We start from the raw sequence: 13,080 nt of genomic DNA on the forward strand, positions 1-13,080 counted from the left end.
GTAAGGATGGCAGGGCAGGATCTGATGAGCGTCACGCTGCAAGGCAGAATAACGCGAAGCGCGTGCCCTTAGTCGGGTGTGGTTTAAATAGCAAGGCGGTATCCCAGGTGTCTTTGGGGCGGGCCCCGGGCCCCACCCTGAAGGTTAGACCGCAGACCCCACCCTGAAGGTTAGACCGCAGAATGCAGTTCCCCAGTATTCCGCATGGGGGCGGCCATGCTTGTCCTCTGTCCATAGAAACCCCGGCCCAGCAAGCGTCTCGTATGCCAACAGTGCCAGGACTGGCTCCAAGGCATCCGAGGGACCCACATAAGGTCCTCAGGGCCCCGTGACCCCTAGGTGGGATAAGGTCGTGACAGATGAGCATTTTCAAATACAACTGGTTTGAGCTGTTTAAGTAAATGTTGTGAACAATTGGCGGCAATTTGTCTTTCTTTTCTGATGGATGTGCAGTTGACTTTGTACTTGAAAGTTTTGTCATTGTATTGTTTGATGCAGGAGGAGTTGGTTGTTGTTTTCTAGCAGTATTGTTTGGAGATCTGCCATAGCTTCTGTTTGTATTAGTTGTCTTTTGAAAGATTTCTTTCTTTTTGAGGTACAGGGTACATATCTAGATGGGGTAGTATAGTGGCCGTAGCTTGTTATATTCCAGGATGTATGCAATGTCAGTGTTGACTTTTTTGCATCAAAGTTAACTAGGAATAGACTATTAAATGTATGCAGATGGGAAAGTGCTACATAACTCATATCATCTTTAAAGACTGTGCTGCCAAAGTCAATCAATGCTTGATCTTGGGTTACACTTTGTGATTTGTGATTAGTGCCAGCATTTGCAAGAGATAGAGAAAATTGCTCTCTTTTTTCGTACATGTCTTTGAAAAGAAGGAAACATGCTATTGTCCATCCAATGTATTTAACTTATGCAAGTCTGTCAAAGTGGATGTTGACAAACTGAATGTTGTTGTCATGTAGATATGTTTGGAAGCCAACAATTATACCAATTGCTCCATTGACTAAAACTTGTTCTATGTCAAGGTTAAGTTTTAGAATTACCCTGCAGTTCAGACACAAAGTTAATATTTTCTCCAATCCAGCAGTGTTGGAGATACATTTTTCTAAGCTATTTAGTCATGCTGTTGCTTGTTGACACATAGGAAGTGTCATGCCGTGCACTTCTAGTTTGTCTGCAGAGCTGATATGCAGTATGGGTTTCATTTATTTTTTCAATATTGTTTCATTGAATTGACTACAGCTTGTAAGGGTTGGCATTAAGGATCTACATGATCTGACCATGGTTGATTTTCCCATGGCCGAAAAGTTTGCAGGTGATACCCCTTGCTCAGGAGTCTGTCTATAAAGTGCATTTTTATCTGTGCCTTTACTGTAAGGCACAGATAAAAATGCACTTTTGCACTTTAACAGTCATCATGCTAATCACATCAAAGCCAACCTCCCTTTTGGTCAATTTCTTAGATTAAAAAGGAATAGCAGTAGAAAAGAGGACTTCATTGATAGTGCTTCTAAGCTCTCTGACAGACTCCTGAGCAAGGGGTATCCGGCTAAGTTAATTAAACAATCATCTACAAGAGCTTTTAATAATAACCGTGAAGCGTTATTGGAAAAGAAAGAAAGAAAGGACAAAAAAGAGAGTATTGTGTTTGTCAATACCTTCTCAAACCTGTTTTATAAGATTAAGAGCATTGTTAAAAAAAGCATGGAATAAAGTTTACAGAGATGGGTCTATCCCCCCGCCTATTGTAGCCTTTAAGAAAAGTGAAAATATAAGGAACATGCTTATCAGAAATGATATTACTGTCAAGCAACCTGTGGTACCTAGACAAACCACCTTGTGGGGACTACCTATTGTGAAAGGACATGTTCCATGTGGTAATTGCTTGATGTGCAAATATACAGTAGAGACCAAACAAATCCAGTTGAATACTTCAAAAGTATGGTTTCTTAATGAAATGACGAATTGTAATTCTGAAAATGTTGTGTATTTAATTACATGCCCATGTAAGCTACAATATATTGGTAAAACCAATAGGAAGTGTAAGACCAGAATGAGAGAGCATCGAAGCTGCATTAAAAATAATGTTATTGCGGCTCCCATGGTTAAGCACTTTCTAGAGAAGGGACATACACATGAGGACCTAAGATGGGTTATTCTAAAAAAAATCCATGGTTCTAACAAACAAGAGACAGACAGGAGACTTTCCACCTTTGAACAGAAGATGATATTCAAATGCCAGAGCCACATTAAAGGGCTTAATGAGGAGGTAGAGTGGCACAATGTACATCTGTGATATGTTTGATTAATCTGACATATTGTTTTATGGAACTTATATTCTTCTGCTGTTCTCATACTGTGCAAACGTTTTCAAGTGGACAGAATAAGTATGTCTAATTTTCATGTGGTCCAGGCTTACTGAATTGTTGACATCTATAACTGCACATTCTGTGCTTAAATACTCGTTTGGAGTCACAATGTATACACAGACTTGTCATTAGGATTGCTGCTCTAATACTTTTCACCATCATGTGGTTAGGAATTAGTAAGATGCCGCATGTTGGGTTTCCTCGAAGTTTTACATCTATAATTGTTCACCTTGTGTTAATACACACTGTTGTCTGGATGCTGCGCTCTATCCATATAGTTCCTATCACACATTTATACCTTTTTAGTTGTGGTTACACATTTTTCACCATCATGTGAACAAGATCTAGTAAGAGGCTCTGTGTCTGGCTCTTTTGAAGTGTTTTCAGGTGCCTCTCTCTGTGAGAGATAAGTGTGGACAGCGATAGTCCTTTGTTTGTGTTGCTTGCTCCTCACCCGAGTGTCTTTGAGTCCTATCTTAGTGTTTGCTTTATAAACGTTTGTACGTCGGCTCGAAGACGACGTAACGTAGTTTACGGACATTAGTCTCGACTGGTATAGCGATGGTTAAGCAAGCTTTTCCATGTTACTTAGATGTGTATTTGGACAAGGTTTACGTGTGTTGAGCAGTACCTGAGACTTTAAGCAAGCTCACGTCCCACGTGCTAGGTAAGGGCATGTGCTGAGTGTACCTTTGTAGGCGTTGCATTATTTGATGCTACTTGGACAACTATGTCTTTTGTATGTGGACTACGGTTGATGGGAATGGTTTCCTTTTTCCCTCTTGCCTCCATGTTTCAGTTTAAGGTTATGCTGGACTCCTTTGCAGTCTCCCGGATGTTGACATTAAGAGCTGGGTGCCATAGTAAAGACTAGAGGTAATATATGTGTATCTCTATGGGTGATGGTGCATACACGGGTGCTTTCAAAAAGTGGGTGTCAATATGTGGCGCACATCTCTCAAAGATGGCATTTTAGGAGCACATGGTGTGGTTTCCTGTAGCAGCTTTTTCATTTCAGTTGGTGCAACTGTGGTAGTTACAATATGTTATGTTTGTTTTAAACTTGATATGCAGGTCGTAAATCCAGAAGGGCAATTTGGAGTGCCCAGTGACTGAAAGAAAACTTGATACAAGAAGTTTGATGCTATTTGATGGGACGGTGTCCCTAGCGCTACTCACCAACACTCATAGAGGTATAGTAGCTTGTAGTTTTTAGGGGAAGACCCAATTTTTTGGTTTTCCTCGGTAAGCCTTTACTTTCGGCAGCACTTGTGCGGTCTAGATGGACTCTTTCGATAATGATAATCTCAGGGCTCACTGTCTAATGCTTATTGTTTGGATGTCATTTGTAGGTGACTCCTTGCTTGGATTATCGCTCCTGGTTACTCAGGATCACATGGTGGTGAAAACTTATGAAATAAGGTTCTCCCCTGAAGAAAGTTCTAGCATTTGGATCTTGAAGAACTGAAACATGTCGGGATATCTTGATAATCGACACGTTGTGTAAATGTTTAGCGGTTATTAAATGTTATGTGTCTGTGAAATCTTTGATGTTGTAAATTGTTTGTGGTATAATTTCCCCATTAGATTGGTGTTATACCCACCATGTGGGTCATAATCTTGGGCGGCACAAAGTGTTTTTAAACAAGTTGTTCTAACAATGTTTTATTGAGTTTTGAATATATGAAAATTAAAAAGATCTAATGTTAAATTTGTGTTATAATCCTAGTCCATTTTGTCAGGACTTAAAGGTATGGGTGACCATTAATCATCTCCTCTCAGACAGATGAGCAATCCAATAGACTAATAATTTACACTCTTCCTCCTTTGTGTATACATATTTATGGTCTGCCTCGAACTGTGGAGTTAGATTTTGTACGGGGTACAGCGATCTTATGTATAATGAAGCATTTATTTTAGACATTTTGTATGGTCTGACCTTTTTTTTTCAGTGCAATCATGCAATTCCGGCATTTAAGGACATACATGTTAGACATGGTTGTGTTAATTGTTCCATGACATCAGGATCAGATGTGTTTCATCCACATAGCTCATGAATTAGTCTACTGTTTAAAATGGATTTTGCATCTTTAGTAAGCATACAAGTTCTAATGCTTTTCGAAATGTTAGCTTAGGTGATGTCTGCAGACAGGTGCATGTTTTTAGTTAGTTCTCCTTAGTGAAAATGTAGCCAGAGATTTACATTTGCAATGCTGCCGAGGGTATTGCAGCATTGTTTGTGTCCCATAAAATAGGTTGACCTTTCACCGGTGTTGACTGTAGGAGGTCTACGTAAACAATAACATGTTTTCCTCCAAACAGTTCTCCGTAGTTGGTTTTTAAGACTTTGCATTCTGTGATGAATTAAAGTCAACATGAGATTGGAAACCATATTTACTTCATCTACCAGGAGCACCTTCATTTGTTTTAGAATTCTGCACACTTCAGTAGCAGCTTCTGCTGATAATTTGTAGTATTCTAATTTGCTTTGGTGTTCTACAGGAAGGAGCAGTACTAAAATTACACTATCTATAGTGTAGGCAGCTAAACCTGGGGGGCTGTTACTAAAGCTGAAAGGTTACTGTATGTAAATTGTGTAGAAATGTGCTGATTATTTTAATTAAGAATGTTTTACCAGAACAACCATCACCAGTTACATACATGCACAGATGTTTATAATTATTAAAGCTACATGTTTTAGTTGCATGTTTAAAACCATGTTCAATTTCTTGAGTGACTTCTACACACATGGTGAGTTGTTAATAGCTGTGATTCCAGTACTGACATGTATTCCTCATATTTCTTTAAGTTGATACAAGGTATTTTCTACCTCAGTCATGGCTATTTCTGCTTCATTTTGAATAAGTGGTTCTCCAAATGGTTCTTGAGTACTGTAAGGGAAGGTGGACTGCCCTCAGGAGTAGCTTTGTCTAGTTGAGCTTCAATTTCTTCCTCTTGTTGGAATTCATTATCTAACGTTTGTTTGTATTGTTTGAAATTGGCATTTATTATACTGCTTTTATGTGTTTTGAATGCAGCTTCAAATGAGTCATAGTACCCCATAAAGTTTCTTTTATCCAAGGCTTAAAAGGTTGGAGTAGGGCCAGGTAATGCAGTTCTCTATGTTGTGGAGATTTAAATGATACCTTTATGTGAATATGACGCAGAAGATCTCCTCCAGATATATACCACCATCCAAACCTGTGTGGCAATGAATGGTCTCTGCCTAAATAGGGATAAAACCGAGATCATCATCATGGGCCCTAAATAAATCCTATCCAGACTCAACCAAAAATACACCCACTTCACCATCGACAACACCAAAATATCAGTCTCTACAGCAGTAAAGACCCTTGGAGTCTACATAGACTCAACACTCTCAATGGCAAGACAGGTCAGCACCATCTCACCTGCCTCTGCCCTCACCACCAAACTTGTATACACTATTAAACCCTTATTCACCACCCAAAAATGCCTTTCCACTGCCAGAGCTACAATAGGAGCCAGACTTGATTACTGCAATGCCCTTGTTGCAGGTACCTCTACAAAAACGACCACATAACCCATGCCAGACGGGACGCCCATTGGCTCCCAGTCAAAGAAAGGATCAACTTCAAAATCATCACCCTTACACACAAATGTATTAATCTCTCCGCCCCTTCATATCTATCAGAAACCATTTCCAAGAACATCTCTGCCTGCCCAAAAAGAAGCCACCAGCTAACTAACTCCTCGTACCCCCCATAAAGAGAGCTAACGCCATAGGCATCGGCTTCCCCTACATAGCACCCACACTCTGGAATGCCTTACCCAACACTCTTAGAGCAGAAGCCTCTCTGTACTCCTTTCGCAAATCTCTCAAAACCATGCTATGCACATAGCTTCGCACAACACTGGCCTATAGCTATCCACGGCTGACAAAACTCCAAGCTGAACTGCAAATGCAAATCTAAGATGAATCAACATGCAAATTCTCTGTAACTATGAACCAATCCCCCCCTTTGTAACCAGCAATGATTATCTGTAACAGTGCCACGATGCCCACGGGCTGAGGTGTGCTTTAAAAATATGAATAAATACATATCATTTATTAGACTGGGTTTGCAGAGTTTCACTAGACTTCCTGCACAAGTTGAGATTGTATATTTACCAGTTTTCCCATTTGCTGTGACATTGTTTTTGTCGGTGTAGTTGTGGGCACTGTTGTACAGAAAGATGCTTTTCGAAGATGTACTTCTGTTTGGGCAGTATGTGTCAATTAAATTGTTTTTATGTCCCTGCTGTTGTGATCATTTGGGGCTATGTTTTTTTTATCTCTATGTAGGATTTTCAAGGTTCAGCCAGACAATGTGTTCTGATTTGCCATATAAGGCTGTACCTATTAAACAGCCTGAAGCGTCATAGCACCTGCTTTCTCTATGGAAGAGCATGTTTATAATGAAGCTGTGCAATTTTTGTGATAGTGCTTTGTCAGATAATATGTAATCTCAGAGTTATTTTAGCTCTTTTTCCTCAACTTTGGTGACATAGCTGTGACATATCTTGCAACTGCAGTTGAATTGTCTGCAATGTATTGTATGTCTATGTTTGCATTCCACAAGAGGGCAATGAATGCAATGTAATCATTGATGCCCCTTTTATTGTTGTATGTATTTTTTAGGTGATGTGCCTTTTACACATTGTCTAACAGATGACATCAACCTATTTACTTGTCCTTTTTTAGCAAAGTGGTCTAGGGAAGCCAAAGTGACATTTGGTAAAGTATGTACCTTTGTTTTTATATTTATGTTGGCAGTATTTGTCACATTTATGTTTTTGGAAGCATAACAATTGTATATGCAGACCCTGTGGAGGTTGGTTGCCCTGTGAAGGTTAGTCGCAATTCCCTAAATTGGCTAGCATATGCTGATGACTTAGTATTAGTTGACTTGGTATTAGTTTACCATACCCCCCAGGGTGTTCAGAGTAGGGTGGAACTACTTGGATCATTTGTGGAAAAGAATGGCTTAGTAATAAATACTGTGAAGAGTAAGACAATGGCATTCTCATAAGGTCCACGCAAAGCTCGAACCTACCTATGTACATTAAACAGCGAGATACTGGAAAAAGTAGATACCTCTAAGTATCTAGGGCTACACTTACAGAGCATTCTAAAATGGGATAAACATTGGAATGAGACAAAGAATAAATGTAATACAAGCACTGAATGTGATAAATTTCTTTGTATATAAACAACGTGGTATGTCGTTTGAAACTGTCTTGTTACTCTATCTGACAAAAGTTAGATCTATTATATTCTATGGTATTGAGATTTGGGATGGAAACTATACAGCAATGCTGATTAGGTATGAAGCAAGCACACTTTGTAAATTGCTTGGCCTCCCACCGACCATACCAGCCGACTTAATCTATCTGGAACTAGAGATGGCTGGCATAATATATGATGTTACTAGGAAAATTATGAGTTTCTTTGACAAAATGTTAAAAATCCAAAATGACATTATGATTGGGGAATTTAGGACGCATTCTGTACACTTGATAACTATCTCAAACTTTGCGCACTAGGGAAGTTGGTTTGCACATATATGAAACGGGAAGAGGGATGCTGCGGTATGAGGCCAGACCGCACAGTCTACATGATTACGAGCCGTATCAATCAAAACATGTACGAGCTTAGTAAAGAACAACATTCAATCAATCTGTTTGCTTTAACAAATCATACCAAATTCTGTGAATATATCTTAAGTAAAGAGGTAAAGCCCCAATACATAACAGCATACCCAAACAGTGCAACAGCAAGGCCATATGTAAGGCTCAAATTTAATGTGAGCATTGACCCAGGGTGCCCAGGTGGGGATTCCATGTGATAAACGCTACTGCATGTTGTGCGGAATTGACATTCTTGAGACTCTTCAACATCTTTTACTTGAGTGTGAAAGTGTAGCAGAGTTGCATTGGAAACACCTAAAAGAATACAACAACAAACTAAGCATAGATGATCTCTTCAAGATATGGCCTGCTTTTTTAAAAGGATGTGATTTACACAGTAAACGTTTGTTGGAAGTGCACAGAAATTATGAAGATACTAACCTGAATTGTGGTTTTTAAATTAGTAGTCCTCTTATTGTATTTTTAAGATTCTGAAACTAGTAATTATTAAGAAATGCAACAAATTATATTACAAATTACAAATGACAAATTATGTATGTATTTTAATTTAGAAATTGTATTATTTGTTGTTATGTTGTATGCACAAAGCTTGCTAATTGTGTATGAAATAAATAAATAAATACAGTAGGTCACTATCTGTGGTTTCTGAAAGGATGTCGCAGGTAATGTATTTTTCAATAAACTGTTAAACAATGCTGTCACAATGCCAAATTTAGGAGCATCTTTTATCAACAAAATCATATGGATGTGTGGTGCTCCTCTGGATTGATATTATTTTCTCCAAAAGAAGTGTTGTACTTCTCTGAGCGGAGGTGTAGTTTTATTGCATATACATTGCAGCATGGAAATAAAGCGATGGTGGAAGTACCTTTATACATTGATAGGGTCAAGATAACAGAGTTCTCCTGGTGTTTGTTTTATCTATTCTGTCTTTATTTTGGTTTGCAGTGCCTAAGAAGTCGTGCCATGCATACTCTGCACAACTTAAAGTAACAAACCATATGGGTGGGCCTAGGTTCCTTAGCATACATGCAAGAGATTTGTGATACTTGACTGCAAAACTTAATCTTTGTCTTTTATTTTTTGAAGCAGTTGGGTGGCGGATATGTTTAAAAAGTTAGCGCTTGTTTTTAATTTGTGTGCAACTCCATAACATAATTGTTAGTACCCTTTTGAAGAGGAGGTAGAAAATGTAGTCGGCATTTTGTCTGAATCTGGTGTCTTCAGAATACATTCTTAAAGAGCGATATTCCGATGCACTAATTTGTGCAGACCTTTCATCATATATTCCTCAATTTCCTGTAGGAAAGAGTAGAGGAAAAGAACATGCTTCTACACTTTTTTTCCCATATACTCATTGGGGATCCTTTGGCTTGATGCATTTGATATGTTTCTAATGCATCATCAATTTTGTCTTTGGTGTGTAGTGGTTGAATTGTATACTTGTCTAAAATGTTGGCTGAAGTCACAGGATCTACACGTTCAAATTGGACAGTTGCTGGTGAGTCTTGAATAATTTTGGGGTTCCTCTATAAAAGATTGTTGCCGTACATTACACATAGAGCTTTATGTCCATTTGTACGCAGGACGGAATATGTGGGTGAAAGGAGCATTTGGTTCAAAGGTTGTTGGACACATTTTTCTATAAGGGTTTCTTTAGTCATAATTTAGTGTGCCCCCATTTCATATCCTCAAACATTTTTGTCTAGGGCAATTGTTTTTTGTTCTTGTTTATAAGCTTCTTCATTGAAGTGTGGTTCTGTACTGCTTGTGTGAATCCATTCACCTTCACATAAGATTGAAAATAGCTCTATATTGACACTGCACGCGTTTAGAAGTATTTTTTAAAATGTATTGATTCATTTAGTCAGTGGTTTCATGTTGTTAGAACTCAATATAAACAATGTTCTCTTTTATAGAAAAGTGCTGTCAATTAGAGCTTGCAGGATTAGTCTCCTGTGGTAGTTATTAAGGGTAGATCATGACTGTTCAGTTGTTTTTCATAACATTATGAAGAACTCTACAGTGGAACATTTTATCTAACGTCATTTTTTTGGATTGCTTAACCATTAACACTGGTGGATAGAGGGTTAGGTTTGTCAGTAGATCTGCTTTTCTTTGTACATAATTTGTTACTTTTTGTTTTTGCAAGCAGGCCTTTACCGTTTTTAGTCGTGGCTGGTTTAGTTCTGTTCAGTGAGGTTACTATCTCTTTTGTTGTAATGTTTTCTATACATTGTTTTAGAGGTGGATGACTATATGGTGTAGGTTTAGACTTTTCTGCCCTATTTTTTCCTTCTTTTCTTTAGAGAGTAAGAGTCTGCAGAGGTGTGATGTGTTGGGTTAGTGAGTAAGGGAGTGGTGGTGGGATGGAATCTGTAGGGTAATTGTGCTTTTTTGAGTAACAGAGTGGGTGTTGCAATGGTGGTGTGTACATGGGAATAGTAAGATTGTGAAAGGTGGAACATAATGGGCAAGAGTGAAAGAAATATTGGTTTCAACAGAGGTGTAACATTTAGTGGAACTGTGCTGCTGTAATTACATACAGATACATGGTACATTAATGTTCTTACTTTGTTGGATGCAAAGGGTATTCGTTTTCCGGGTGTTTTCCTCAGTAATGCGCTTTTTTCCTGTAATTGTAAAAAACAGTTAGTGGGGATATGGTGCAATGGCAAAGTCATTTTAGCAAGCAAGGTTCTTATTTATGAAGAAAGAGGAGTGGTGGGGAAAAACATTAAATTAAATTGGTGGACGGTGAAAAATTGCTGCTTTAAGGAGCATTTTCATGAAAGTTAAGACATGCATATGTGTATTTATCTAAGCTCTGTAATGTTTTATAAAAGAGAAGATAAGTTGTTGGAAAAGATTTCTAGTACACTTTTAAATGGCAGTTGGTGTGTGGAAGTTTAAGATGTCAGGACTATATGCATACTTGCAAACATGGTGCATTGTAATCTTTAGGTGTTTATTTATGTAGTCAGTGATTTTTTGTGTTCTGGGGCTATATATATATATATATTTATATATATATATATCCATATATATATATATATATGTATATATATATATATATATATATATATATATATATATATATATATATATATATATATATATATATATACAATATGTGGCAAAATGTATATATATATGTATATGTATATATATTACATGGACGTGGTAGCGTCCATGTAGTTATGGTTAAGTTGGTGTTTCCATAGGAAGAACATTTTTTGGGTGTCTTATAACTTCACTCCCTCTGGACGAATCCTCACCAAACTTTGAAAAGAGGTATATGGCCAACACTGAATTCTTTTGCAAAGTTTGGAGAGGTTTGGTGAAGGGGGGGCAAAGTTATAGGGGGGGTCCAAAAACTTTTGTTTTTTTCCCATAGGCATAATTGGAAAAAACAAATTTGCGCATGCCTACAGCCCAAACCGCTGGACGGATTTACAACAAATTTGCGGCAGGAGCAGGGGCTTGGTCCCGAAAGCGTGCTTTTGCAAATTTGGTGTAAATCCGTCCAGTAGTTTTTTTTTTAAATGACCAAAATGTAAGGCAAAAAAATGTGTGATATCTCTGTTCACTTCGCGGATGGACTTCCCGGTTTGCTCCGTGGACAGTGCCCTGATTGGCCGAGCAGCTTGCGCGATGTCCGCGAGCATGCAACGTGTTCGGTGAGTGGACGGCGTGGGGCGTGGAGCGCGTCAGATTTTTTGTGGCGCCCGCCATCTTGTATTTGCCGACGACCGCAGTCAGCGCGATGAAACTTGGATTAAAAATTGTATTTAGTGGAGTGTGTTGGTGTGTAAGAGTGTTTGGGGAGGGTGGGGGAGTATGAGATAGGTTCAATGTTCTGTTTTTTTTATGTGCTAGATGCTTTTGTTGTGTTCGATTTTTCTGCGGACAACACGGCTGTTCTGAAATGTTCATAAATAAACAGAATGGATTTGTTGTCAAGTTGAAAGTGTTCTAAGAGGACTCGTGGGGTCCTGGAATGTTCGCAGGGGGTGTCCTGAAGACGTCGTCTGTATTGTTCGTTGTCAAGCTGAAAGTGTTCTAAGAACACTCGTGGTGTCCTGAAATGTTCGTACATAAAGAAAATGGGGGTGTTCTGAGGACGTTGTCCGTATTGTTCACTGGCAAGTTGAATGTGTTCTAAGAACACTCGCGGTGTCCTGAAATTTTTGAAAATAAACAAAATGGGGGTGTTCTGAGGACGTTCTCCGTATTGTGTGCCTGCCTAGCTGTATCCAATGAGGGAATGGCACAGAGAGTGAAGTGAAAAATGGTAGAAGGGCTGTCTAAGAGTTATGCAGTCCGCGGACAGGGCGTGCTACATCCGGGGTTTTCCAGCAAATCCAGCATGGAAAGAAGACTGTAGGGATCAGCCAATCAGATGTTGAGGTTGTGGATTTGTGTTCAAGGAGACTGCGTGTAGTGAAGATGGCAGAAGTGGAGAAAGTCAGGGTGTTGGTGCTTGGAGATATGTTTGTGCTTGGTTTACAACAGTATGCTCAATGCAGGCATGTTGCAAAGAATTTTGATGTTAAAGGAGTGGAGGTGGTGTGAAGCACTGTGCCTGATTGCAATGTACAGGGAATTGTACAAGTTTGTGAAGATATGGGCAGGATGAACAGTCCCCATGTGGTAGTTTTGCACTATGGTGCTTTCCATTTGGGCTATGTCAGTGCCCCTACTTTGTTGGCAGATTTGGAACACTTGGTTCAAGCAGTAATGAACATCCTTCCAAATGCCAAAGTAATTTTTTCTGGATTAGTACTTAGGCCAATATGGGACAATAGTTCAGTTTTTTGTCCTCAGCAAAACAATGCTAGGTGTGTAATCAACCGAGGCGTGTGTGCCTTCATGCTTAGAGCTGGTAAGTTCTTCTGTAATAATGAGAATATTGATTCCAGTAATGCTGTTTATTTCAAAGAAGATGGCATTTCCTTATCTTTTATGGCAAATGCCATTCTGTTTTGGAATGTAAGGGTTGCTTTGGAGAAGCTTATGTGAAGATTTTAG

This window comes from Ambystoma mexicanum, chromosome 7q, assembly GCF_040938575.1.
Source record: "Ambystoma mexicanum isolate Mex_15411 chromosome 7q, UKY_AmexF1_1, whole genome shotgun sequence".
Lineage (NCBI taxonomy): Eukaryota > Metazoa > Chordata > Amphibia > Caudata > Ambystomatidae > Ambystoma > Ambystoma mexicanum.